This window comes from Neovison vison, chromosome 2 (genome assembly GCF_020171115.1).
Source record: "Neovison vison isolate M4711 chromosome 2, ASM_NN_V1, whole genome shotgun sequence".
NCBI lineage: Eukaryota > Metazoa > Chordata > Mammalia > Carnivora > Mustelidae > Neogale > Neogale vison.
This window is the reverse complement of record NC_058092.1, coordinates 17,420,132-17,447,347: the sequence shown is the minus strand read 5'-3', so window position 1 is coordinate 17,447,347 and position 27,216 is coordinate 17,420,132. Positions and strand designations below refer to the sequence as shown.

General features: G+C 48.3%; 1 pseudogene; it reads right to left on the bottom strand.

Annotated features, from left to right (window-relative positions):
- Positions 1–1,198: 1,198 nt before the first annotated feature.
- Positions 1,199–11,488, bottom strand: LOC122899085 (annotated as a pseudogene).
- Between the last annotated feature and the right edge of the window lie 15,728 nt (positions 11,489–27,216).

Here is a 27,216-nt window from a genome sequence, read left to right as displayed (position 1 = left end):
TTCTGGTTTCATCCAGTAGGGATGCAAGGAACTTCTGGAAAGCTGGGCTGATGGAGGAGAGCAAGGAGATATCCACCTCCTCCTGCACCTTCGAGCTTCCTCCATCAGGCAGCCAGTCACTAGCCAGGGTGGAGATCTCAGGCCTCAAACAAACCTCTGGGAGGAACAGAGTCAAGGGAGGGGCTGCTCCAAAACTTGGAAGAAAGAGACAAGACTGCTGAATACAACACACGATCCTGAATTTTCTTTTGCTATAAAGCATGTTTTTGGAATAATTGACAAAGTCTGAATCAAGTCTGCAGATTTCAGAGGTGTACCCATGTTAATTTAGTATCTTCATTCTGATTATTTGACCTTGGTTATATCAGAGCATATTGTTGGATTTACAGTGTGTGTTGTAAATGGCCATCATGTCTTCAGCTTACTTTCAAATCAGGGAAAAAGTGGTAAATAAGATTCGGGGAATCTGGGTTGAATGGCCTCTTGCAACTTTGTAACTCAAATTGTTAAACTGAAGTTATGAGGGAAATATATACCTAGGAAATATAAAACAGCTCATCCTATAAATCTCAGGCTCATTCCCTTCCTCTCAACTTTTCTGCAACGCAAATTCCCTGTAATAGTGCTCACTTGCCTCTGGTGTCCACACCATGTGAATAAGAGTAGCTGATTACCATGCCCAGCAGGTGCCAGTTCACTCAAACTTCAGCATCCCCATGGAGGAAGATACTGTTGTTTTCCTGTTTTACAGATAAGCATAGCACACAGAAGGATCAGTAACTTTCATAGATACTATTTAAATTAGGCAGTTTAACACCAGACTCTTTGTGTTCATCTAGGAACTGATGAACTTGGCCTGGGCCAAAAGCTGCCCTAGACTTTCCCCTTTACACCTGTTCCTTCCTGTGACCTTAGTTCTCTGGTTCTTGTACCAGTTAGGCACCAGAAGGAAGATAAGGGCATTAGACTGAGCCCCCTCAGCATTAGACTGAGTACCCCACCTGCTTCCTCCTTGCTTACAACATCAAGGTCAGCAGAGGCAGAGGCAAAAAGTCTTGCTGTGCTTTATTCCCATGCCTCAAACTCATCAGCAAAAAGAAAAGTGCATTAGCAAGGCAGATATAAGACCATTCAGGCAAGAGAAGAGTAAGTCTAAGGCTTCTCCTTGAGCTGTTCTTTTCCAGCTATGGCTCACTGCTCACTTCCTGGCCGCTTTCATGGCAGACTTGGTGACTTTGCCACCAGTCACTGCTTTTTTCTCCACAGCCTTGATGACCCCAACAGCTACTGTTTGCCTCATGTCACGCACAGGGAAGCAACGTAGGACACAGGGCATGAAAAAACAGGTGGAGAATACTACCAGCGCATGAGCTATAGGACACTGGCACAGGAGGTCAAGTGAGTGATACTCTGAATTACACATAGGAGTGCATTAACTTCAGCAACTCGTAGATCTCATTATATCTATTTTACAATTGGGGAAACTAGGGAAAAGAAGTAGAAGGTCACTTTGCTGTGATGGTTGAAAACCCAGAAAGGGGGCGCCTGGGTGGCTCAGAGGGTTAAGCCTCTGCCTTTGGCTCAGGTCATGATCCCAGGGTCCTGGGATTGAGGCCCACATCGGGCTCTCTGCTCAGCGGGGAGCCTGCTTCCCCCCTCTCTCTGCCTGCCTCTCTGCCTGCCTCTCTGTGTACTTGTGATCTCTCTCTCTCTGTCAAATGTGAATAAATAAAATCTTTAAAAAAAAAAAAGAAAGAAAACCCAGAAAGTCTCACACCAGTACTTACATTTTTAGCCACTGGACTGTCCTACTTCCATATGTAAAGGTCACAGGGAAAACTTTGCTTTTAGTGCACCCACCGCCTGCTAATGCTAATACTCCCAGCCTCCAAGCAGCTAGCACCTTCTCTGTGCCCATCGCAACCACCCATATGATGGATCTCATATACATTCAACTGTGAACCTGGCAATTGCTTCTCCTAGAGGTTCTTGAATGCTCCTCTGATTTCAGGTTATGGAGGGCAAGGCTTTGGTGTCTGGCTTCAACCTCATAGTATTTTTGGCAGAAGTAGAAAGAACTAACCAGCTTTGCAAGATTAATGTGGCAACTTCTGTGGCCCGCCTCTAAAATTAGCCTTTTGAAATTCACCCCCTTCTCCATTAACTGGGAGGCCCTGATGGCAAGGACTTGTTTGTTTACAAATATCTTCTAGCACAGAGCAGGCACTAGGTAAAATTGCCTACTCCCTATATATTTGAATTCAGAATATTCTAAGTTAATTGTTCAAACCTAGCCATGCATAATATACTTGAAACAGATTCTTAGGCTGCAGCCTTGACCAGCTGAATCTCTCGGGGTCTGAGCCTCTGGGTTTAATAGGGTTCACCAGGTTTTCAAACCTGGATAATCACCAGGTTTGAAAACCACTACACTGAATAAGAAGGAAAAAGAAAAATCCTTACTAATTTCTGCTTTATTAACTTCCTCTAAATCAGGGTTTCTCAAACTGATGTGCATCCCAGTTACCTGGGGATCTTGTGAAACTGAAGATTTGAATTCAGCAGGTCTGGATGGTGCCTGAGGTTCTCCACTTCTAACCCACTCCCAGGGGATGCCCGCACTGCTGGTCCACTGACCACACTTTGAGTAACAAGTCTCTAAAGTGGCCCTGCCTTGCTGTGTCACCCTAGGCAAGCCACTTTCCTTTTTTTTCTTTATTTTTTTCCCCTTTCTAATCTGGAACTCTGGTCCTTCTGACCAGGTTCTGCAACCTGGCTTGGGAGTGACACGTTGGTTCCCCGGCTCCAGGAGGAGGAAGAGTTAGCTCCTAGGACCCAAGTGCTGTCTAAGGTGCTTACCAAGGGGCAGGTACTCTGAGAAGCTTTCTACACACGGTCTTTCCTGGAATCACCTGAATGATGGCCGAGTCCCCAGACTTCAGGGCTTTGGGATTGTCTTCCAGCTTCTTGCCCGAGCACCGGTCAGTCTTCTCCCTTAGGTCTGCAAATGTGAGCCATGTGGCAGTCCAGAACTGGTGAGCAGCCAGCTGCCATGCTGCCGGGGTGGTTGAGAGTGATCATCTGGAACCCACGGTGGGATGGGAGCTGGGAGGGTGTCAGCCCAGCATCCTCCAGGCGAGGTAGTCCTAACCAGCTAAGAGGTCAGGCACCTTGAACGCTATGTATGTATGTATGTATCTATCTATCTATCTGTGAGAAAGTGAACAAGTGCACCAGCAGAAGAGGCAGGCAAAGAGAGAAGCAGGCTTCCTGCTGATATGGGACTCTAGACCCCAGGACCCTGGGATCATGACCTGAGCTGAAGGCAGATGCTCAACTGACTGAGCCACCCAGGTGTCCCATCTTGGACACACTTTAAATTACAGTGAGCATTTGAACATTTGTAGAGTATACCAAGTTCTGTGCTAAGCGTGTCTCATGCATTCTAATTTAATTGGCTTAGCACAGGGCCTGGATAATTTACCCATGATGAAATAGCAGGAAGTGGCGGAGCTGGGGATGAGTGATACTAAAACCCACACACATACATGTTATTTATGTACTACTTTTCCCGGCCATTTAGAAAAATGCATTACAGTAGCAACTAACTAACTTGTTAGGTGACCCGTTGGCCCGAGGTCAGCTGTTTTACCTATCATCACCTTGTGTAATGCTCCCAAACTCACTGCGAGATAGTGCCAGCCTCCACCTTCAGAAGCAAGAATGTGCCAGGTGTTGCATTCAGAACAGCCTCCACATTCTAACTCTGGGCCAAAGAAACACCCGAGAGCTCTAACATACAGATTCCCAGTTTCCACCCATGTCTACCAAATCACTCCCTGGAACCACTGGGGAAAATGTTAGGAATCTGCATTTTTGAGTTGCATCCCAGGTGATTCTAATCCACCTGATTTGAAACTGACTACTTTAAGTCTTTAAGACCATACTGTGGAAATGAACAAGACCATTGACCTGCATTGTTTTGTTTAAGGGCAAAGTGACAAAGAAGTTATAGTCAGGATTCTAACCTGGACAGTCTGACTCTACCTACACTGCCGGTCAGTGCCCACTTCCTGAATGACCCAGTGAATCATTCTGCTCATAGGACAGTGTGACTATCTCAGGTGACACCCCTTAAATGGGCCTCCTCACCTGGGAGATGAACCTCACTACTTCCAAGGGTGGGTCATTCTTACTGTCTCCCACAACGTAGCCCTGCCCGATGTCCTTCACTGACACATTCCTCACATTGAAGCCCACATTATCTCCAGGCAGGACCTCAGCCAGGGCCTCGTGGTGCATCTTTACACACTTGACCTCTGTGGTGATGCTGCAGAGGGCAAAGGTCACCACCATGCCTGGCTTGAGGAAGCCTGTTTCCACCCACATCATGGGCAAGGTGCTGATGCCTGGGGGTCGGGGGGACAAAGCAACCAGAGCTGTCAGCAGCCAGACTTTAGTGAGCTCCCAACCCCAAGCACCCCCATATAACATATACTCACCCCCAATCTTGTATACATCCTACAGAGGCAGCCACAGGGGCTTATCTGTGGCTGGGCAGGGTGCATGATGGAGTCCAGTGTTTCTAGCAGTGTCATGCCCACCATGTTTCCTTCCTTCATGATGATCTTCCAGCCTTTAAACCAGGACTCTGAAAAAGCCACCAAATGTGCAGCTTGCTTAGCTTGAGGGAGCCTGTTCCAGGTGCCAACATGTATTAAACATGGGACCTCAAGCAATTTTTAATACATTCTGAGCTTCAGCTTCCTCATCTATGAAACAGATATCACCACTTACCTTGCAGGCTCAAGTAAAGGCACAAAAGACCACACACAATCCACCAAGCACAATGTTCGACATGTACTATACACCCACTAAATGGTGGCCATTACTCTAAATCTTACAGGTGTTGCTCCCCACTTGAGCCAATATTTTTAGGAAGTAGAGATTCCTTGAATCTGATTAGCCCTTGGGTCTCATTTCATCTGCTTGTTATACAGGAGGAGCAGAGAAAACATGCAGTACAGTTAAGTAAGACTCAGGAATGAGAATACAAACAAGACTCAAATCTCTAACATTTATACCTTCTAAAGACTAGTTATTCCCCAACATCTTAGGCAAGGGCAGCATTATTGAGCATAAGTCCTTCTAGAAGGATGACCTTAAGGATGACAGTTCATTGTATACAGGCCTTTTAAGTAGATACCATATTTGCTTCTCTAAAAACCTTGGCCAAAGCTCACCAGAGATATCATCTTTGCCTTCAGATATGGATCAATTAACTGGGATTCCAGTTGACGCCTTTCTATGGGCCAACTTCCCGCTCAAACACCAGTCTCATCGATGAAGATAAGCTCTTCTGTTAGTTTGAGGAACTTAGGAACTAACTTAGCTCTATGCCAACTCAGAGGCCTAACTAAGTCTATGAGGTCAGCATTATCCCCATCTTAAAAATGGGAAAACTGAGGTCTCTGATGTCACAGGTATTTCTTGGAAGTGGATGCTAAACCCTAAATCTACTATCCAGTCCACTGACTGCATGTTTTGTTCTTTTAGCATCTAGAACATACTAGATATGGCACCTGGGTGGCTCAGACGGTTTAAGTATCTGCCTTCAGTTCAGTCATGACCCTGGGATCAAGCCCCACATCAGGCTTCCTGTTCAAGGGGGAGCTTACTTCTCCTTCTTCCTCTGCCTCTCCCCGTGCCTAAGCACGTACACACTCTCTCTCTGTCAGATGAATAAATAAAATCCTTTAGAACATACTAGATGTCTAATAAATACCCAAAGGTACAAAGAATGAAATCCCCTATTTCACTAGCTGAACTATGTGGTAATACTTAGGAAATGAGGAAATGGGCATCAGAGCTTCAGGTTTTAGTTCTACTGTTGCTTAGAAGAGCCCCCCACCGCCCCCTTCACCACCCAATATAGAGGAAAAGATCATACCATGCCTCCCTCACCCTTACCTTTTTCTTAGCACTTGTCATCATCCACTGCATTACCACCATCCCCAGAAGACCATTAGTGTCCCAGCACCGTGTCATCTTGTTTGCTACCACACCTTCAGCACCAAGGACAGTGTCCAGTATGCAAATATCAATTTACCACCCAAAGAAACACACTGCCCAGTGATAACTCTAATCTCTCCTAAGCACAACTGGGCAGTATGTGTCAGAAGACTTGAAGATAATGCCTACCCTTTGTTTCACTAGAAACTTATTCTAATTAAGTTGAAGACACATGCAAGGATTTATTTATGAAGATGTTTATGGCAGTTTTTAATAAAACTAGAAACAATATTCTTAGAAGCTGGTGACCTTGGGCTACTAGTTAACTACACTGTGTCCAAGTTCTCTTATTTTACATGGGAATAAAATGCCTTCTTTACGGGGTTATATGCATGTAAAGTGTTTAGTCTGGTGTGTGGCACATAGTAATCTCTCAATACCGTTTTCCCTTAATAAAGGGTATGACCACACAGTCTAATGCACCTCTGTGATCTACAACATAAAACACCCACTAAGTATTCAAAGGAAATTTTAAAAAATAAGGAGTTTTATAGAAAATTACATACAGTTTTAGTCCAGCTGTGGATATCTAGAAAGAACTGCATGAAAACTAGGTTATCTATAGGCCATGGAGTTTATGCTTCATATCTGCATGAAAGGGTCATTGTAAAAATGTTAGACATTACTTTTATCTTCAGAAAAAGATTATGCTATGTAAACGTGGAAGAAAAAGCTAAGAACCCTCAAGACAGTTGTGGAAAAGGTAGGCTTTAGGCGGTAAAGTAGTAAGGGATAGCAGCTAGTATTTGAGCACTAACTGGATGCATGAGCTGATCTCATTTAATTCTCACAGTCCCATGAAGTGAGTCCATTAGGAATTAATATTAAGAATATTAATTCCTGGGGCGCCTGGGTGGCTCAGTGGGTTAAGCCGCTGCCTTCGGCTCAGGTCATGATCTCAGGGTCCTGGGATCGAGTCCCGCATCGGGCTCTCTGCTCAGCAGGGAGCCTGCTTCCTCCTCTCCTCTCTCTCTGCCTGCCTCTCTGCCTACTTGTGATCTCTCTCTCTGTCAAATAAATAAATATAATCTTTAAAAAAAAAGAATATTAATTCCTTATTGTGGGCAAGGGAGAACGCTGGGGTTTGACCCCAGGTCTGATGCCGGAGATAGACTTCCTTTGTAGGGAGACACTCATTTAATAATTTTAAACCCTGCTAGACTCTGGGATCCATGAGCACAGTGACTCTATCTTAGACACACTTATATTGTCCTGACACTTTCCAACTTGCCTAGAGAAGTAGATGCTGTGAGCATGGACTAGAATTCTATACTTTGCCAGGACTGCTCAACAGAACTTTCTGCAATGATGGAAATATTTTGTAACTTCACTGTCCAATATGGCAGCCACATGTGGTTGTGCGGCCCTTGAAATACAGCTAATACAACTAAGGAACTGAAATGATTTTATGCTACTTAAATTATTAAAGTTAATATCTAGTGGCTCAGTTAATTGTCTGCCTTCAGCTCAGGTCATAATTCCAAGGTCCTGGGATCAAGCCCTGCATCAGGCTCCCTGCTCAGTGGGGAGTCTGCTTCTCCCTCTCCTCCATCCCTCCCCTCCCCCACTTGTGTTCTCTCACTCACTCTCAAATAAATAAATAAAATCTTTAAAAAAAATAAACTTAATAACCCCATGTAACTAAATGCTACATTGCACAATGCAGCTCTATGCTTACTAGTTGTGTAGTCTTGAGTAATGTAAAATGGGGATCATTCACAGTGATTGGCCCATTAGCATGCTATAAATTCTCAAAGACACTCAGAGATTTGAGTGGGAAGGTTGCATTTGATTAATCCCATGCCAGTCAGTTCTCACCTTGGTGCTGGGTTCTATCATGTTGTCCCCATACCAGCCTGAGATGGGCACAAAGGCAACAGCTTCAGAGTTGTAACCGATATTCTTGATATAGGCGTGCACCTCCTTGCTGATCTCCTTAAAGCGTGCGCTACTATAAGGAGGCTCCATGATGTCCATTTTATCCACTGCCACAATGAGCTGCTTCACACTCAGCGTGTAAGCCAGGAGTACATGCTCATGGGTCTGCCCATTCTTGGAAATGTCAGACTCAAATTCACCTACAGCACTTGCCATAATCAGCACAGCACAGTCTGCCTGGCCCAAGTGACAGAGGGGAGAAGGCCCAACTCAGACTTGGCCAGGGACACTCACTGCCCACCCCTGAAGCAGAGCCAAGTTGACACTGCCCATCCCTGAAGCACAGCCAAGACGACTCAGAGCCAAGATGACAGAGGTGCCTGTGATCATGTTCTTGATGGAGTCATGGTGACCTTGGGCATTGATGATGGTGATGTAGAATTTTCTGGTCTCAAACTTCCACAGGAGATGTCAATGGTTTTGCCACGTCCCCACTCTGCCTGCAGCTTGTCCAGCACCCATGCATACTTTAAAGAGCCTTTCCCACCTGGGTCTGGAATAAGAGGGAAAGGCCCAGGGTCACCCCTAGATCCAAAGCTGCCCCATCAACCAAGAAGGAAGTTCCAAAATGAGTTGAGAGTCAAAGGGATGGGAACAGGGCAGTGTACGGAGAGAACTTTGAATTTTTCAAACAATAGAATTTATTACTTGTATAATTAAGTTTCTCTTTCAGAGCTGGTTTGAGAGTCACAGTGACCCAGGGCCAAATGATAAAGTGCCTAGGCAGGCATGCGGACCTGGCACAAGGTCAGCAAGCCCTCACATCAGTAATCGCAAACACGTAAGTAATGCTGACCCTGAACTTGGAGCTGTTTTAAGCACTTAACGTGGGTTAGCTCATTTAATCTCACAACTTAGTGAAGTATTACCCTTATCTTGCAGATGAAGAAACAGAGAAATTAACTGACTCACCCAAGATCATAGGATTAATAAACAACGGCGGCGTCAGGATTTGAACCGCAAAGCATCAGACTCAAGTTCAAAATCTTAACCCCTACCCTATGTTAGTTAAGTGGTATCTATGACTGATGATTAACCATGGCAGCCTGGGGAATTTGAGCTGCTTTCAGCCCTGGTAAAAGGCTACCAGAAGCTGGTAGCATATTCAAGTTAACATGCTGGTCTCGGGTATACGCTACCACTTGCCAGCTCCGGGTTCCTGAGCATCTGTTCATTTTGGCTCTAATTAGAGGGAAGAGTGGAGAAAAGGAAAGATTGGAGACCAGGTGGCTTCCTTAAGAAAGCTAATTAGTTTGAAAGATAGAAATAGAACCCACGTGTCCTAACTTATGCTACTGTAGGAACTTCTATTTTATGAAGTCCATTAGATAAGCAGCTATCAAAGAGTGGTCAGGGACGCCCAAACCTTTTAGGGTTTGCATGGTCAAAACTGTTTTAATAATGTTAAGACATTATTTGCCTTTTCCCTCTCTCATTTTCTCATCTTTGTGCAGTGGTATTTTCTAGAGGCTAAATGACAAGTGAAATCACAACAGGTTGATTGCAGAAACAGATGAGAATCCAGCTGTCTTCTATTAAGCCAGACATTAAAGATATCAGCAAAAATGTCACCCTCCCAAGATTCTTTTTTTGAAAAACAGTTATTTTTCATACATAAAAAAGTGTCACATTTACATTAATATAAGAAGTTTATTACTACTATTTTTAAGCGAATGAAGCATTTTTAAACCTCAGTTTCAATTTTGAATATCATAAATATATAGATCTAATTTACATAAACAAACTCATTGGGGTGCCTTTAAGAATGCAGAGGGTTCCTGAGACCCGAAAGTTTGAGAACCACATCAATTCATTTGTTTTTCCATAACAAATGGCTAGGCTTCTACCATATTGGCTATGGACCAGTCTCTTTCTCATGGTTCTAATGATTTCCTTGGCAGCCCCTGTCACATAAGCGCCCCCACAACAATTCTGACTGTATCCGAGGAAGCCAGCTGATGGCACTGATTTATGACCTGTTGCTTTTTCTCCTCTGTCCTATTTCTATCTCTGCAGCAGCTGGTTCTACAGACTACTCCGGTCTTGTCTGATGGTTCACCAACTCTAAGATCTCTCACTCCCCTCCCTGGCTCTCCCTTCTTCTTCCCCTGCATGGGCTCTTGCTCTGCCCATCTCAGGGCTCTGTCCCTCACCCTTTCCAGCTCACTCCCATGGTTTCGTCTCTAGCCTGGGTTTCCGTCTTGAGCTCCAGACTTCAATATTCAGCTGCCCTCCTGGATGTGAGCACAGAAAGCCCCGTGGACACCTCAGATTTCCCACGTCTAGAGCAGACCTGTTCAGACTCCAGATCAGCTCTGCTGCTGGTAGTCACTGACCTTCCAATTGCCAAAGCTGGAAACTTGGAAGCCACCCTCAACTCTTCTTCTTCCCTTACCCCCTCCTCTACAGCTAACTCCCAAGTTCTGTGGATTCCCCATTTCCACATCCTTGGGTTCCACCCATTACTCTCCATGCCCATTGCTGCTGCCTGAGCCCAGGCCACCGTCCTCACTCCTGTGGTCGATGGCAACAACCTCCCGACCTGCTTCCCAGCCCCTAGCATTGGGCCCTTTAGCCTGTTCTTCCCATGCTGCAGCAGTGTGCTCTTCCTAAAAAGATCTTGCCTGATTCCCATCACTCCCAAGCCTAAAATCCTTTAGTTGCTGCAGGGAAAGTGACCAGGCTCTTTGGCAGGACATTCAAGGCCCATGTCTCCTGTCCTACCAGGCAATGACTCTCTATCTCAGATGCTCTACCCCTGCTGTTCCAATCTCCTTGTGGTCACAAACACCTACCCCATTTCCCCAAGGCTCAGAGGAGATCCCTTCCTTTGGGAGTCCTTCAAGGCTTCTCTAAACATGTTCATTGTCCATGACCTGGGTTCCTACAACACCCATGCTGTTACAGAGCTTACTGTGTGATGGAAGGGTGCGTGGCCAGGAGTTTCTGGGGGGCAAGGCTTGCTTGCCCTTAACACTGTATCCATGGGGGCTACCCTAAGGTCCATGGTAGATGCATGGAAAATAAATCCTTTCCCTGCTTCTAAATGGCAGCTTTAGCTCCTGAGATATGGCATGGCATCTGTGTCACACTGGGATTTAAATCTTGGCACCATCCTCAGGTAAGTTATTTAACCCTTCTGAGCCTCATTTGTCTCACCTGGAAGATGGCAACCACAGCACCTGCCTGGCATGATTGAGAGGGAAAGCACCTACCAGCCCAGCAGGTGCTCAGCGAAGGTGAGTGTTCACCACCCCCACCAGGAGGAGTCCCTCCTAGGGAATCCAAGGCTAGGAAGGAGGGGGGTGGGGAGGCGCAGGCAGAGCAGCCTCACCTCTGAAGTCTCCTTCTCAAACCTGTCGATGGTCCTCTTGTCAATGCCACCACATTTGTAGATGAGATGCCCTGTCATGGTGGACTTGCTCGAATCCACGTGGTCGATGACCATAATGTTGATGTGGGTCTTCTCTTTGCCCATGCTGGGAGTTGCTCAGAGAGAGGACAGGCATTCTTGGGGCATGAATTGCCCACTATCACTTCTCTTCCTTGGGATTGGGTCAGCCCAACCAGCAGAGGGTGAGGCAAGAGAAGAAAACAGGTGGCCAGGAGGGCGGAGAGGGGGGGTCTCTTCAACACCTCACACCTGCGGATGCTCTGGTCCCTCCGACAGCCCCAAGGAGAATGTGCCTACCTCCAGAGCCAGGAGAAGCCCCTCCGTACCTCCTCCCATCTAGAACAGACCAACACAGCACTGCGCCCCACCCCCTTTTACAGACAAGTTCTCCAGCCCGCCCCTTAGGTCCCTTGTTCCTGTTGGCCCGCTGGCCCTGGGATGCATGGGAAGAACCCAGCACCCATCTCACAGGGGGTGGACTCTCCCCCTCCAGCCTGGGATGAGGGTGAGCCTGCTGCCCACCGAAATGAGGCTCCTTTGGGCTTTCAGATGCTGATTGATACCCCACCACTACCCCTAGTACCAGGCTGGGCATTAGGAAGTGGCCCTAGGAAGGGTGGCCCTAAGTGACCATTAGGAAGGGTCAAAGACGGGCCTGGGGTGGGAGGTGGTCCCCAGACTTGCTGTCCCTGGGTATTCAGGCCTGTGTGTTTGTGGGAGGGAGGCGTCTAGGAAAGGGTGGGGAGAGAAGGAGCAAGGGGGTCAGAGCTCTAGCCTTTCACATATTTGCCTCTTGGTCCTGCCTGGGCATCACAAACCGCATGGATTTATCCCTGTCTCCAGCCGCCTGCATACGGCCTGACCCATGGCAAACCCTGAGTTTGGTGAATGATGCAGAATGACTGCTACCGCCTTCAGGGCCCAACTCCTGTACTACTGTCACCTTTATGCGACCGCTAATTCCACCTGAGCGATGAGGGAGTTGAGGGTCTGGAGCAGATCCGCTGGGGAGAAAGTAGCAGGACTCAAGTTGTCTGACCCCAGAGTCTCCACCAGAGCCCAGCGCTGCCTCTCAGTGAACTCATGAACTCATGAACTCAGTGAACATGCCTGAAGGAAGGCTCTAAGTCCGACCCTACTCATTTCCGTGGTCCCAGCCTCCAGCCCTGGCTTGCTAAATGAATGTTTAGGGTAGGACCTGGGAAGAAGATGAGCAGGGACCGGGGGGCGGGGCAGTCTCCCACAGGGAAGGGCTGGCCCCAGAATTGAGGACAAGCTACTGGACTGAGGCCAGTACAGTCCTGGCAGCCTCCAGAGGTTCTGGAACCCTGTGCCTGGAGACTAGTTCGGTGAAAGGGAAGGTGGTGGAAAGAGCGGGCTTCTGAGAAGGCTGACACAGTCGGATCAGAGTCCTGGCCACGCCACTCCCATTCATTCAGTGGCCCTTTAGCCCCTCCGGGTGTGGGTGTCCACCAGCTTCTTGTTGTGGTGGTGATTCAAGGAGATAAGCCCCTCACTCGTAAATCTTGATGATACTGATAAAGGCTCCTTCCAAGAACTTATGACACAGTGGAAACACACGGGGGCGCTCTAACCACAAACCACAGGGTAACGTGCTCTTAGAACCTGGGCAACAGTTAGGTGGGACCTGGGGGCAGCTGGGGGGCTATTAGCACAGCACTGAGCTGATCCCACTGCCCCACCCTGGCCCTCCCTCTTCCGACACAGGTGGTGGCAGAGAAATGATCTGTGAGTGGTGGGATCCTGAAGCTAATTTCACCTGCGTCTAAGCTTTGTTTGTCACTCATTATTTGGCATCTGGGTGTGTTGATACTTCCTTAGCTGTAAGTCCCACAAGTTATAAGAGGTAAAGTGAGGCCCTTGGGATCGTTGTGTTTATCACCATCCCTAGACGTTCAGCTTCTGATTCTGAGTATCTGTGGAGCGTTGGGAAGGAAACTGGTTTCAGGATCCAAAGACCTGGCGATTCAGCTCTGCCAGCTCATGGCTCGTTCCCCTTGCTTCTGCCTCCTCTTCATTCTCACCAGGCCAGCCTCCTCTTGCAGGATGGAAGGAGGGAGCTCCCTCCCCACACCAGCAGGTCTGCAGCAGCCGCCCCCTCCCCAGTGTGTATAATCCAGGAGGTTCCCAATGCATGGAGGGGTGCTTGGGAGCTCGGTCTGAGCGACAACCAGAATCTAGAGACCCCACAGAGTCACCAGCGTTCCAGAGGCAGGGGAATAGGGAAGGGAGGAGTGGGGGCAGAAGGGAGAGTGCTAATGGATCCTGAGCCATGTAAAGAAACAGCCCAGAGGAAGGCTTTGGAGACAGAGACCCCTCCGTGTGAATCTTGGCCTCAACCCTTAACAGGTGTGCAATTTGGAGCAAGCTGGTTGCCCTCCCTGAGCCACATGTAAAATGGAGATAACAATCCCTGCTCACATGTACGGAGTATGTATCGCGTGCCGGGTACTGTGCTGAGCCCTCTGCATGCAGTTTTCCATTTGCCCCTAGAAAACACTCTCTCATGTAGATAGTCATATTAATAACAGACAAGGAAATGAAGGCTAAGTTGTTTATTCGGGAACACACAGGTCATCAAGGGCGGAGGCATGATTGGCCCAGGCATTCTGAGAACACTCAAAATTATTATTTCACAAGGTTGTTGGGAGATTAGATTGTATAATTTACAGCTGTTAGTTATTTTCACCAGTTTGACAGGCAAAAAGGAGAGAGCTTAAGGCAATTTTGGTTTAGATTTCCATAATTACTAAATACTTTCAAAGTAATAGTTTTCTCCATGTATCTTCTCGCATGAATTCTCTGTTGTTATCTTTTGATTCTTCAGTTAGTGGGGATTTGATGTCTACTCCTTTCCCGAGAGATCAGAAGACTTCAGGTTGTAGGACTATCCTGTCTAATACAGGAGTCACTACCCACATGTGGTGGTTTAGATCTAGATTAATTAAAATTAAATAAAACTTAAAATTCAGTTCCTCAATTTCAATGTCCACAGGTGAAGAGCTCAAGGGCAGCCATTTTGAACAGCATGGACATGAAACATTTCCATCATCACAGAAATTTCTACCAGACAGCACTGCTCTTGGAGAAATCGAGTCTGGTCTTCTGAAACCTAGAGATGGGGCCATAGTGCCAGGAGCTCTGGTTCTAACTCAGTCACTGATTGGCTGGACTGCCCCAGACAAACACATACCTCTGGGCCTCGTTCCTTCTCTATAAAATGTGGACAGAGGTTAAACAAGGTAATGTATGAAGGTCTTTTCAAAGATTTTATTTATTTGACAGAGAGAGATCACAAGTAGACAGAGAGGCAGGCAGAGAGAGAGAGAGAGAGAGGGAAGCAGGCTCCCTGCTGAGCAGAGAGCCCAGTGCGGGACTCGATCCCAGGACCCTGAGATCATGACCTGAGCCGAAGGCAATGGCTCAACCCACTGAGCCACCCAGGCGCCCGCATGAAGGTCTTTTAAGGTCTGACCTTCTGGGGGCAATTCTGGGAGCTCTGGATTCAATTTCTGGTCACCTCTCCCCTAATCCCTCTCAAAGCTTAAGCTTCTCAGCTGGCTCTGCTATAAAGAGGAACTTTGGTGAACTTGTTGGCCCTCTGCCAGTTACTTACTATGTATTTAAGGGACAGCATCTGATTGGATGTGGCCAAATCTGGGCCAATCAAAATCTTTCTAACCAGATCCTGGTTTGAGGATCTAGGGTCAGTTAGTGGGTCTCTACATATGGTAGAGACTGTAACCGAGAGAAGCATTTGGTGATGGCTAGAGTGGGGGAGAAAGCCAGTCTAGAGCAAGACAGGGAGACAAGGAGAGGGAAACACATCAGACCTTCAGGGAGAAACAGGGAGAAAAATCCCCATTTCAACTCTTGGAATCTTTGAGACACCACTGAGTCTTTGTAAGAAATTCTCCCCACTTCCTTCTTTTGTGTTTTGTTTTGTTTTGTGTTAAGATTTTGTTTGACAGAGAGAGAGAGCACTAGCAGGGGGAGTGGGAAAAGAGGGAAAAGCAGGCTCCCTGATTAGTGGGGAGCCTGATGTGGGGCTTGATCCCAGAACACTGGGATCATGACCTGAGCTGAAGGCAGACGCTTAACGACTGAGCCACCCAGGTGCCCCTCCTTCTTTTCTGTTAAGCTCTAGTTAATTCATTCCTTTTTCTTTTTTAAAAAAGATTTTATTTATTTATTTGACAGACAGAGATCACAAATAGACAAAGAGGCAGGCAGAGAGAGAGGGGGAAGCAGGCTCCCTGCTGAGCAGAGAGCCCAATGCGGGACTCGATCCCAGGACCCTGGGATCATGACCTGAGCTGAAGGCAGAGGCTTTAACCCGCTGAGCCACCCAGGCACCCCTTCCTTTAAAAAAAAAAGAAAAATATTTTATTTATTAATTGACAGAAACACAGTGAGAGAAGGAACACAAGCAGGAGGAGTGGGAGAGGGAGAAGCAGGCCCCCTGCCAAGCAGGGATTCCAGTGCAGGCCCAATCCCAGGACCATGGGATCAGGACCTGAGCTGAAGGCAGACGCCCAACAACTGAGCTACCCAGGTGCTCTAGTTAATTTCTATTGCTTGTCACCAAAGGCTTCAAAACCATGTGGGTTAAGGCAAAAGGGCTTGGTTTATTGTTGTTCTGAAAAGTTGAGTGAATTTTTAGCTGAAAGAAAGAGAAAGCTAAACAAGGACACCCCTCACACATAGACACCAATAACAAACTGAAAGGAAAACCATCATCAGTTATTAATGTGATGGATGCTTCTTGAGCACCTACACCGTGGCCAATGCCTTATAGAGATTACTTTATCTAATCTTGACAAAAACGCTTGAGAGGTAATGCTTTCCCCATTTCAGAGGGAGTTGAGGCACAGAGAGGTTAGGGGACTCAAGCAAGGACACACAGCTGGTGAGTGACAGAGACATGGTGCATCAGGGTTTGTGAGATGACAATAAGTGGGGTCTTCTCTGCAGAAACACAGCTTGTGAGTGAGGAGGTTTCCTGGGTGGGGACCTACTTGGCCCAGAGAGTAAAGTAAGCCAGAAAGATCACATGAGGTATGATTCAGTTTTTCTGGCTACAAAGAACACAGCAACCTTTCTACAGCTCGAAGTGGGAAATGGTAGATTGGAGAGGAAAATCCTCTAAAATAAAAAGCCCTTGTAATCTCAGCATCTTTTGTTCTCTGTCTCAAGATTTCTCTTATGAAAAGCCTTCCCAGAATGAGTAAAAATCATTCCTCTCTTAACTCCGTGGAAAGAATTAAAAGGAATAGGAGAGGGAAAAACAGTCCCCAGACCCGTTCTGGAATCCAAATGTTTCCTTTGCATTTCCATCACCTTCATAGTCAAAGGTCTGTTACAAAACAGGAAAAAGAGGCCCTACCAAAGCACAAATAGGCAAATAGCCAATAAACCAAGAAAGAATATTCAGCATTTTGAGGAATGAAAGAAAAGCACATTGAAGCAACATACCATTTTTTACCTTTCAGGTTTTTGAGCAAAAACAACAACAACAAAAACTACAAAAAAAACAACAAACGTTGGAGAAGACATGGAAAAATGGCCACTTTCATACTTCGTTGCTGGGCGTTTCAGTCAACATATACTTTCTACAGGGCATTTTGAAAAACTGAATCTGAAACCTTAGAATATGCATTCTTTTTATTCAATTCAATTCTAGGTATTTACCAAAAGGTGGTCCAATTATGGGGGTGTTCTTTCTAGAATTATTTATGACCATGAGAGGGTCTCTGTGGTGGTCTGATGCTACAGGGATGCTGGGGACACTTGCAGGGTCTAGGGCGGCTGTTACGTATCAACTGAAGGAGAACTATTCCCACAGTTTATCACTTGTACACCATCCCGTCTGTCTGTAATGCTGGCTTTATTTTATTTTTTAGAGATTTTTATTTATTTATTTGACAGAGAGAGAGACACAGCGAGAGAGGGAACACAAGCAGGGGCAGTAGAAGAGGGAGAAGCAGGCTCCCCACCGAGAAGGGAGCCCGATGCGGGGCTCCATCCCAGGACCCTGGGATCATGACCTGAGCCGAAGGCAGAGGCTTAACGACTGAGCCACCCAGGCGCCCCTGTAATGCTGATTTTAAAAAAAAATTTTTTTTAATAGTCTCTTTGCCTGCTGTGGGGCTTAAGTTACAACCCTAAGGTCAAGAGTCACAGGCTCGGGCGCCTGGGTGGCTCAGTGGGTTAAGCCGCTGCCTTCGGCTCAGGTCATGATCTCAGGGTCCTGGGATCGAGTCCCACATCGGGCTCTCTGCTCAGCAGGGAGCCTGCTTCCCTCTCTGTCTCTCTCTGTCTGCCTCTCTGTCTACTTGTGATTTCTCTCTGTCAAATAAATAAATAAAATCTTTTTAAAAAAAAAAAAAAAAGAGTCACAGGCTCAAGGGTTGATGGAGGGGTGGGGGGCTGGAGGGGGGGTAACTGGGTGACTGGCACTAAGTAGGGCATGTACAGTAATGAACACTGGCTGTTATATACACCTGATGAGTCACTGAACTCTACCTCTGAAACTAATAATATACTATTTGTTAAGTAAAGTAAATTTTACATTTAAGTAAAATAAATTTAAGTAAAACAAAATTTAAAAAAAAAAGAGAGAGAGACTCAGGCTCTACTGACTGAGCCAGCCAGGTGTCCCTAAAACAATTTTTTTTTTAAAGAAAGATTTGATTTATTTATTTGAGAGAGAGAGGGAGAAAGAGCACAAGTGAGGGGAGGAGCAGAGGGAGAGGGACAGGCAGACTCCATGCTGGGCTCAGAGCCCTACTCAGGGCTCCATCTCAGGACCCTGAGACCGTGACCTGAGCTGAAATCAAGAGTTAGACACTCAAATGACACCTTCCCAGGCACCCCTCTAAATTTTTTTTTTAAAGGTTGTTTCTGCTTCTTCATAAAGTTAGAGCTGGGATCTAGGATTTTGTTTCTCACTCTTCTGGTTGAGCACAGGTCCTGGGGAAAGATTATGTCATTACTCTGGTGGGAAATGGAATATATGTGTGTTCTCAGGTTTTTAGCATGTCTTAGTTCTCATTTTCAGTACAGTAAATACTGAAAGAAATAATGCACATAAACAAAAGATCTGTAGGGGCTTCAATAATGCTTAACAGTGTACAGGAGTCTCAGGAAGTCTGAGAATGGCTCATCCATACAGGTGGATGTCAGGGTCATTTTCAAGGTAAAAAAAAGTGGGGCATGTGGATTGCCTAGGGTCGCCAACTAATGAAGACCGAAGCCTGGATGCAAATACAGGCTTGTCTGATCGGAGTCCTCTCTTTCTCCTGACTTGCCAGGGAGACCCTCTTTCAGTATAGCGTGATGTCTGTGTCTGTGTGTCTCCTGGTGGGGACCCACGCACCTTCTCTGCAGCATCCAGCACCCCACCCTGGGCCCCGCCCTTCCTGGGAGAGCAATGGTTGTTTGTTGAGTGAGTAAATGAATGACCCAGTCCAAAAAGACGCGGTTGAAATTCTCCCTGGGAAGAGGGAGAGTGCAAAGTTAACCGAACTCTCTCCTGGCACCCTCGGCCCTGCTCCTTTGGCCCTGTTCTTTGGCTTCAAGTTTTCTGGGAGGGCTTCCAGGGACAAGAAGTTGTGGGAACAGCAGTTGCTGGGGAATACGGTCCCTGTCCTCAAGGAGCTCCTGAACAACAGGTAAGAGAAGCCCAAAATATGCAGTGACCCGAGTAACAAGTGCAACAGACAAGAGAGGGAGCCTGGAGGGGCTGTGAGGGCAGGGAAAAGGGGCCCTACCTTGATTGTGCAGGCATGGGGAATGTCAGGGAGGTTTCATTTCCAAGCTGGGGACTGGAGTTGGCCAGTTGAAGAGGTGGAGAGGACAGTCCCGAGGCAGGAGAAGAACGTGTGGAAGAGCCAAGGGAGAGAGAGCTTGGGGAGCACCAGAGACAGGAAAGATGTTCTGGCAATACCCAGAGAGGTAGGTCCCAACCATACAGGGCCACAACGACCAGGGACAGAGCTCAGGGAGTGGGGAACAATATTGGTCCGCTCAGGCTGCTATAACAAAATACCACCAGTTCCGTGGCTTAAAGAACAGAAATTAATTTTCTTAGAGTTCTGGAGGCCAAAAGCCCAAGGTCAAGGTGGCAACAGATTCAGTTTCTGGTGATGGTTTCTTCCTGGCCTGTAGATGGCCACCTTTGTCCTGGGTCCTCACATGGCATTGTTTCCTCTGTGCCTGTGCTGGGCAGAGGGCGGGGCCAGGTCACTGTTTTCTCTTCCTATAAGGACACAAGTCCAATCAGATCAGGACCCCGCCCTGTGACCTCATTTAATCTCAATTACCTCCTCAAGGTCCTATTTCCAAATACAGTCACATTGGGGCTTAGGGCTTTACCACGTGAACTTGGGGAGAAACACAGTTCAATCCATTGCAGGTGCCATTGGAGGTGGCTGGGAGGTGCTGGGGTCGGGTTGGCCTGTAGGAAGCTCTGTCTGGCTGCAAAGGGGAAAATGGGCAAGAGCAGGCAAGTCTGGAAGCTGGATCAGCTGTTGTCGGGGGTGAGAGGTGCTGCCTAGATCAGAGGCATGGCATTTGGGGTGAAGAAGGGGCAGCCATTTAATGAGCTTGAATCCACAGGACTCAATGTATGGGGTAGTGGGGAAGAAGAGGCAAAGACGGCAGTCAGGTTTCCACTGTGGATAATGGGTGGTTGTAGGGTCAGCTTTCTGGGCCTGTGACCTGCCCCATTCCATACTCAGAAGGGCTCAGTGCCTATTTAATGTCTTATTGTCACTGTCCTGAAGTTAATAACTTTTTTAAAAAGATTTTTTAAAAATTTATTTGGGAGACAGAGAGAGCAAGCAAGGGGAGCGGCAGACAGAGGGAGAAGCACCTGCTGCTCCCTCCCTCTGGAATGCTCTTTCTCCCTCTTTGCCTGTCAAACTCCTATTCATCCTTCAAGACCCCGCTCAGCTTGCAAACATTCATTCTCTTTCAGCTGATCCTTCTGCTTTTGGTCATCCGTTCTAGGGTTTATCGCTCCCTCTTCTGTGCCATAGAACCAATCACTTGCTAGGGTGGGTTTTCTTAAAGTGTCTATCCTCAGCCAGAACCAGACAGGGAGCTCTCTGTTGCCTCCTTTTCTATCCCACCACAGGGTCTGGCACCAGTGAGTGATCAGCAAATGCTGAACCGGACAAATAGCAACGAGGTGAGAATGATGACCATTCCCAATGACAGAGTCACATGAAAACTGCTGACAGCCCGACAATACAAGTATGTGGCGGAGTGGCGAGGAACACCAACTCTGGAGCCAGACAGTCTGGGTCAAACCCCAGCTCCACCCCTTCCCGGCCGTGCCTGAGACCCCCTATCTTTGTTCTCAGTCAGGCACAAGAGGGTAGTAGGGCTTAAATGACTTGGTGCAGGTGAAGGGCTACGAACGCTATCTGGCGTATAGTAAGTGCTCAGTAAACACACAGTATAGATGTTAGCGAGGGATGAAATATGAAGGCGGACTCTTCACTGTTTTGTACTGGTAGTGGTGGCATCTACCATTTCCTAGACGCTCAACTACATTCCAGAACTTTGTGTAACTTTCACAGAAAATTCTGGAATAGCTACTAGTATTACCCCCTTTCCATATGAGGATGTGGAGCCTCACATATCTCTGCTAGGTAAGTAGCAGAGTCCTTCTGAGGCGCTCCCATGCCCTCTTCCCCTGTGTCACTATTTCCAAGCCCTGCTTCTGGATGAGGCCTGCGGATGGGGGTAGAGGGGCTGTGGGGGAGTTTCCTATTTCTGTTAGCCCTGTTCCTGGGGATGCTGAGGGTGATGGTGTTGAGGGGGGTGTCCAGTGGCAGTGCCTAGCCAGGTGCCTGGTGGGGTGGTTTGGCCTGGCTGTCCTGGGATGGTTTACTGACCCCCCTTGGCTCCTGGAGAAGGAGAGGGTGGGACAAGAGGAGCCCAACCACGTGGGACAGCAGTTGGGGGAGGTGGGGGGACACGCTTCCTTCCTGTCCCCTCGGTCTGGGCTCAGTGCCCATCTCCCAGGAGATCCAGGAGAAGGGGTCAGAAAACCAGACTTACCTGATTCCTGGCTGAGCCAGGGCCACTGAGGGACAGAGAGGCAGGCCTGGACCATTCCCTGGGCAGCTTCCCAGGGGAGGTGACTTCTCAGCCGAGTCAGGAAGGATGACTCATATCTACTTGCATGTGACCTTGAGCACATCCTTGAGTCAACCCAGAAATGTGGGGCACAAGAAAGGCCCCTCACCAACCCTGGTCTGCTCAACCACAGCCCAGCAATTCACCATGGCTGTTACCAAGACATGACAAGAGACTCTCAGACCCTCTCCCTCCCCATGACATAAACACACATACACACACACACTCTCAAGGACAAGACGACCCCCCCCCCCGGCAGCAGGACCCCTTTGCTGCAGCCCCATACCCAGTCTGATCTCTGTTCCAAAATCTTGTCGCCCCTTTCTCTCTGCTTTCCATCATTCCCTCTCTCCTGGGAGTCTTGCTTCCTGGGTTTAGATGCCAGTTTCATATCTACTTGCATGTGACCTTGAGCACATTATTCAAATTCCCTCATTTTGCTCCTCAACTGTAAACGAGGGTAATAATCCTTCCTGTCTGTCGGAGTCATTGAGATAGTTAAGGGTCCTAGCTCTGTGAAGTAAGTGCCTCAGTGCCTGTCCCTCAGTGGTGGTGGCTCAGCTTAGGATCGTGTCTGTCCTTATCACCCATCTTGGCCTTGCTCTGGCCCCACTCTCTCTCCCCTTTCGCAGGGGTCCTGCCTCTCTGTCTCCCAGCTCATTGTCCTCCCTTCTCCCTGGGCCTCGTTTTTTTTCCCCTCCCCCCCTCCTTCTTGAACCTGAGACTCACAATACCTGAGGGGTTATGGAAGGAGAAAGGGCAATCATTTCTCCAAAGAGCAATGCTGCCTGGCTTAGGTTCCCCTGTGGAAAGAGGGGACAGGGCTTCTGCCCAGCCTGAGAACCCAGGACACCGTCTCTCGATCCAGAAGTAACCTCTGTAAGCCAAACCCCCACACAGAGACACACCTTGATAGGTCAGGCAACTGCCTGAAGCTGTCTTCCCATCAGTAAAGCAGGAAGAGAGAGACTTGACCTAGATGCCCCTGGATGCCCTCGGGGACACTGTGGGGCTCTCTATAGGATGTGGAGAGCATCTCATGGACATGGACTTGAATCCTGGGTCCTCCTCTACTTCTCTAGTCATCTTCTCCTATCTAAGCCTTGGTGTCCTCATTGGCAAATTGAGGCCAGCCAATAATCGCTGTCTACTAGCTCTCAGGCCTAGTGGGAGGAAGCACTGTTGAGAGGGGAAGAAAAAGAATTGTGCCAAGTTGGGGAATGAGCACTGCCCATCGCCGGCCAAGCTCCACACCTGGGCCAGCAGATGGCGCCATTGTAGCGCCTGTGTCTCGGCCCCAGGTCTCTTGGCAGTGGGCTCCCAGGATCCAGCCCCACTACCTGCCTCTTCTCCGATGGGGCATTTGTTCTATGTGGCAAAACTTGATCCAGGGTTAATTAAAAGCCCAAACTTCGGAACCAATAGACCTGGACTGAACGGATTCTACTCCTTTAATGAAGGCAAGGTGACTTTGGGTAACCTCTCTGAACCTTAGTTTCCCCAACTGTAAAATGAGGATGGCATCATGTTTCTGGGGTTGTCCGGAGGATTGATTCAGTCTAAGAAGCAGAGGTTCCCGCACCACCTGCAGGGGGCCAGTGCTCAGTAGCCTGTGAGCAAGGCACTTCCTTCACAGCTGCCCGAATTCTGTCACACCATGTTACACCCCTCACTCCACCCCCGCCCCATCCTGTCCCCAGGCCTTCACTCCTGCCCTCTGCCTTCCCTCTGGAATGTTCACCCCCTCCCTGTTTTCATGACTTTTTGAGACTTGTTGGGTTTTTTCCCTAGTCGCATTTTTGAACTTAATTGGGATATAATTCATGTCATAAAAATCAGCTCATTTTTTAAATGATTTTTTAATAGATTATTTATTTATTTATTTGACAGAGAGAGATCACAAGTAGGCAGAGAGGCAGGCAGAGAGAGAGAAGGGGGAAGCAGGCTCCCTGCTGAGCAGAGAGCCCGACGTGGGGCTCGATCCCAGGACCCTGAGATCATGACCCGAGCTGCAGGCAGAGGCTTAAACCACTGAGCCACCCAGGCGCCCCCAAATCAGCTCATTTTAAGTGTACAGATCAATGATGTTCAGTAAATTTAACAAGTTGCCCTCAAGTCTTGATTTTCAAAATCCAGTATCTCAAATGCGCCTCTCTCCCAAGGCCCAGACCCCTTACCCAATGCCCCTTGGATGTTGTCCCATAGCTGTCCCCCACCCCTCCAACTCAGTACCTCCCCAACAAAACTCATCATTGTCTCCCCCGTCCCTTCTTCTCTTCTTGCATTTCCCCCTCCCTTCTTGGCATCCTACCAATTTCATCTTTTTTCTCTGGGTTCTCAGTAATTTGCTCTGAACCTGGCACTTAGTAGGTGCTTAGTAAAAGTTTACTCTATGCATGAATAAAATACACAGCATGCTCCTGTGACCCAAGTTTGAATCCTCATCCCTCAAATCCTGCCGGCCAGCCACCCTGTCTGTCTGGAGTCCATCCCTGCTGCCCAGAGACCCACTGCTCGTCTCACAGCCTGCCCCTCACTGTTGCAATGGCCCCTTCCCTGGGCGCCCCCATGCCCTGCCTTAGTCTCATCCCCTCTGGAACTCCATCCCCCCATCTGGTCTCCCTGGTCCCAGAGTGAGTTTTCCAAAAAAAGCCTATCTGACATCATCACCTCCACCCTAAGAATGTGCTACTCATTCCGCCACAGCCAGGTCCAGACCCCCTAACCTGACGAGGGCAGCCCATCCATCAGTGTTCGGGGAACCCATCTCTCCAGCTTCCGCCTCACCCCTCCCACCTTTTCCAGCTCCTCCGGGCTCTTGTCACTGCAAACCACAAGAGCAGTATGACACCACCCCGAAAAGGCGGAACTGGGCTCAGCCTGGCTGGGATTCACCTCACAGCATCAATGCCTCTTTGACCCTCAGTTTCCTCCTCTGTAAAATGGGAGTTGTAATAGCACCGATGTCCTAGGATTGCTGTAGGGATTAAATCAGGCGATGAAGGTGCAGCCCTTGGAATAGGGCCTGGCACACAGCCAGGGCTCAACAAACCTCAGTTTCATTTCTCTGCGAGCTCCCAAGGCACACAGAGGACGGTCTTAGCGGAGACTGACTGCAGACACTGTCTTTCTCCTTTGTCTCCACCGGGGGCGCTGCAGCCCCTTGCACAGCCCCGCAGAGATGCACCCCTCAAGTCAGTTTTAATCAGACCTCCTTCACAGAACTCACCACACTGGGACCCCTCTTGCCACGTCCCCGGGGCGAATCCAATGCCAAGTCTCCAAACAGCTCCCAGATCTCTCCCCGTCTCTGCCTCCCGCTGCCACCCCATTACCTCAGCAGCATTGTGCCCTCCCTACCTCCATCCTGCCCTTTCAGCATTCATCCCAGAATGAACAACTGTGCTCCCCGCCCCTCCCCTGCCACGGTTCATCGGTTGGAGCTTGGTCTGGCGGACCCAGCAGGCTGGGCCCCTGCCCCAGCCGGGTGGCAGACCCCGTTCCTTCTGCCTATGGGTTCCAGCCACACTGGCCTCAGGAGTGCTCATCTGCCTCCCACCCAAGCCTTCTGTCCCCACCCCATCACCCCCTATGAAGCCCCTTCAGAGCCTGCTCTCCTCCGAGACAGCATCTCTGACCCTCCTACTCCCATTAAATCAAGATGTCCCCTGACATGTCTTCCTAGCGCTCTGCTTCCTCCCCGTAACCCTTATCACAGTTTGTAATTATATATTTGAGCGGCTATTTGATGAACAGCTGCCTCCTGGCTTCCTTTGGAAGCTTCCTGATAGCAGAGGCTGTCTTGTTCCATTGTGTCCCTAGTGACCCAGCATATACCAGTGGGACGGCCGAGTGGAGTTTGCCTGTTTCCTTATGTGTCCCCTCTGCTCTCTTGCCAAGATCCCAAGGGGAGGATGGTAATACAGGTCTGTATTTCCAGACAGAACCCCGATTCCCCCTTGACCTGGAGCAGACATCTCATGGATGGATGACTACATCTTCTTCTGTTCTTCCTAAGGTTGATAGGTTTTTTTTTTTTTTTTAAGATTTTATTTATTTATTTGACAGAGAGAGATCACACAGACTGAGAGGCAGGCACAGAGAGAGGGGAGGTAGGGTCCCAGCTGAGCAGAAAGCCCGATGCGGGGCTCGATCCCAGGACCCTGAGATCATGACCCGATCCAAAGGCAGAGGCTTTAACCCACTGAGCCACCCAGGCACCCCTATTTTTTTTTTTTTAAGATTTTATTTGTCAGAGAGAGAGAGCATGAGCAGGGGGAGTGGGAGGCAGAGGCAGAAGCAGGCTGAGCAAGGGATCCCAATGCGAGACTTGATCCCAGGACCCTGGGATGACAACCTGAGCCAAAGGCAGACGCTTAACCAAATGAGTCACCCAGGCGCCCCTAAGGTTGATACATTAACTATGCTTAAAGAATCCAAAATAATATCTGTGGTAGGCATCGGACTGGCTCTCACTACCCAGTTGTTTCCCCAGGAAAGCACATTCTCTGACCATGAACATCTCTGCAAGCCTTTGTAATGAGCTTTCCCAGCTCTGGTCAACACTGTGCTTCCGCAGGGCAGTGTCCCTCTTTTCTGGCTTTTATAGAAGAGAAAGTGAAGGCTTAGGGAGATTAAGTGCTGTGCCCCGAGGAGGCTGAGCCGGGGGCACAAAGCCAGGCAGGCCTCCATGTCCCAGCCCTGTGACTTTCCACTCCCCCGCCTGTCCCACGCCATCTCCACAGGAGCAGATACATGTGTCATTGTCCCACTGTCCCCTGTGCTAAAGCGGTGCCTGGCCAGGAGAGGGAGGGCTCACAATGACTGCTGAATGAATGAATGTGTGAATGAATGCTTTCTTCGTGGCGGGGGGCGGGGCGAACAGACCCCAAGACACCCTCCCCGATTCCAGAGACCACCTGGAGATGCTGTCTCTAGCCAGGGCTCCAGGAGGGAAGGACGAAAAAGGGGCTGGATAAGAAGAGTCACCGATGGCAGCACTCCTGAGCACAGCACTTCACAGTTTGCAAAGCCCTGATGCTCCGTGCGCCTCTTAAGGAGATCTCCAAGGAGTTCGACAAGTAGCAGAATAAATAAACAAACAAGAAAAAAGAAAGAAAACTCTTTTTTTTCCCTCTTTGCAAAACCACTGTGTGTTCTCTGTAAACAATTCAAACCAGTTAAGTAACTACTTTGTACACATGGCCATTCACATTTATATTAAACATGTTTGGGGCGCCTGGGTGGCTCAGTCAGTTAAGCCTCTGCCTTTGGCTCAGGTCATGATCTCAGGGTCCTGGGATCGGAGCCCCACATGGGGGCGCTCTGCTCAGCGGGGAGCCTGCTTCCCTGTCTCTCTCTGTCTGCTGCTCTGCCTACTTGTGATCTCTCTCCCTCTGTCAAATAAATAAATCAAATCTTAAAAAAAAAAAATTGTTTAAAAATAAATAAATAAACACAGTTAAGTAAAATGTAAAATTCCACTCTTCAGACTCACTAGCCACATTGAAAGTGCTCCGGAGCCACACGTGGCTAGGCGCTGCCCTACTAGACAGAACAGATACAGATCATTTCCATCACTGCGGAACGTTCTATCGGACAAAACTGATTTATGACATACAAATAAGCAAAAGGAAGGGGGA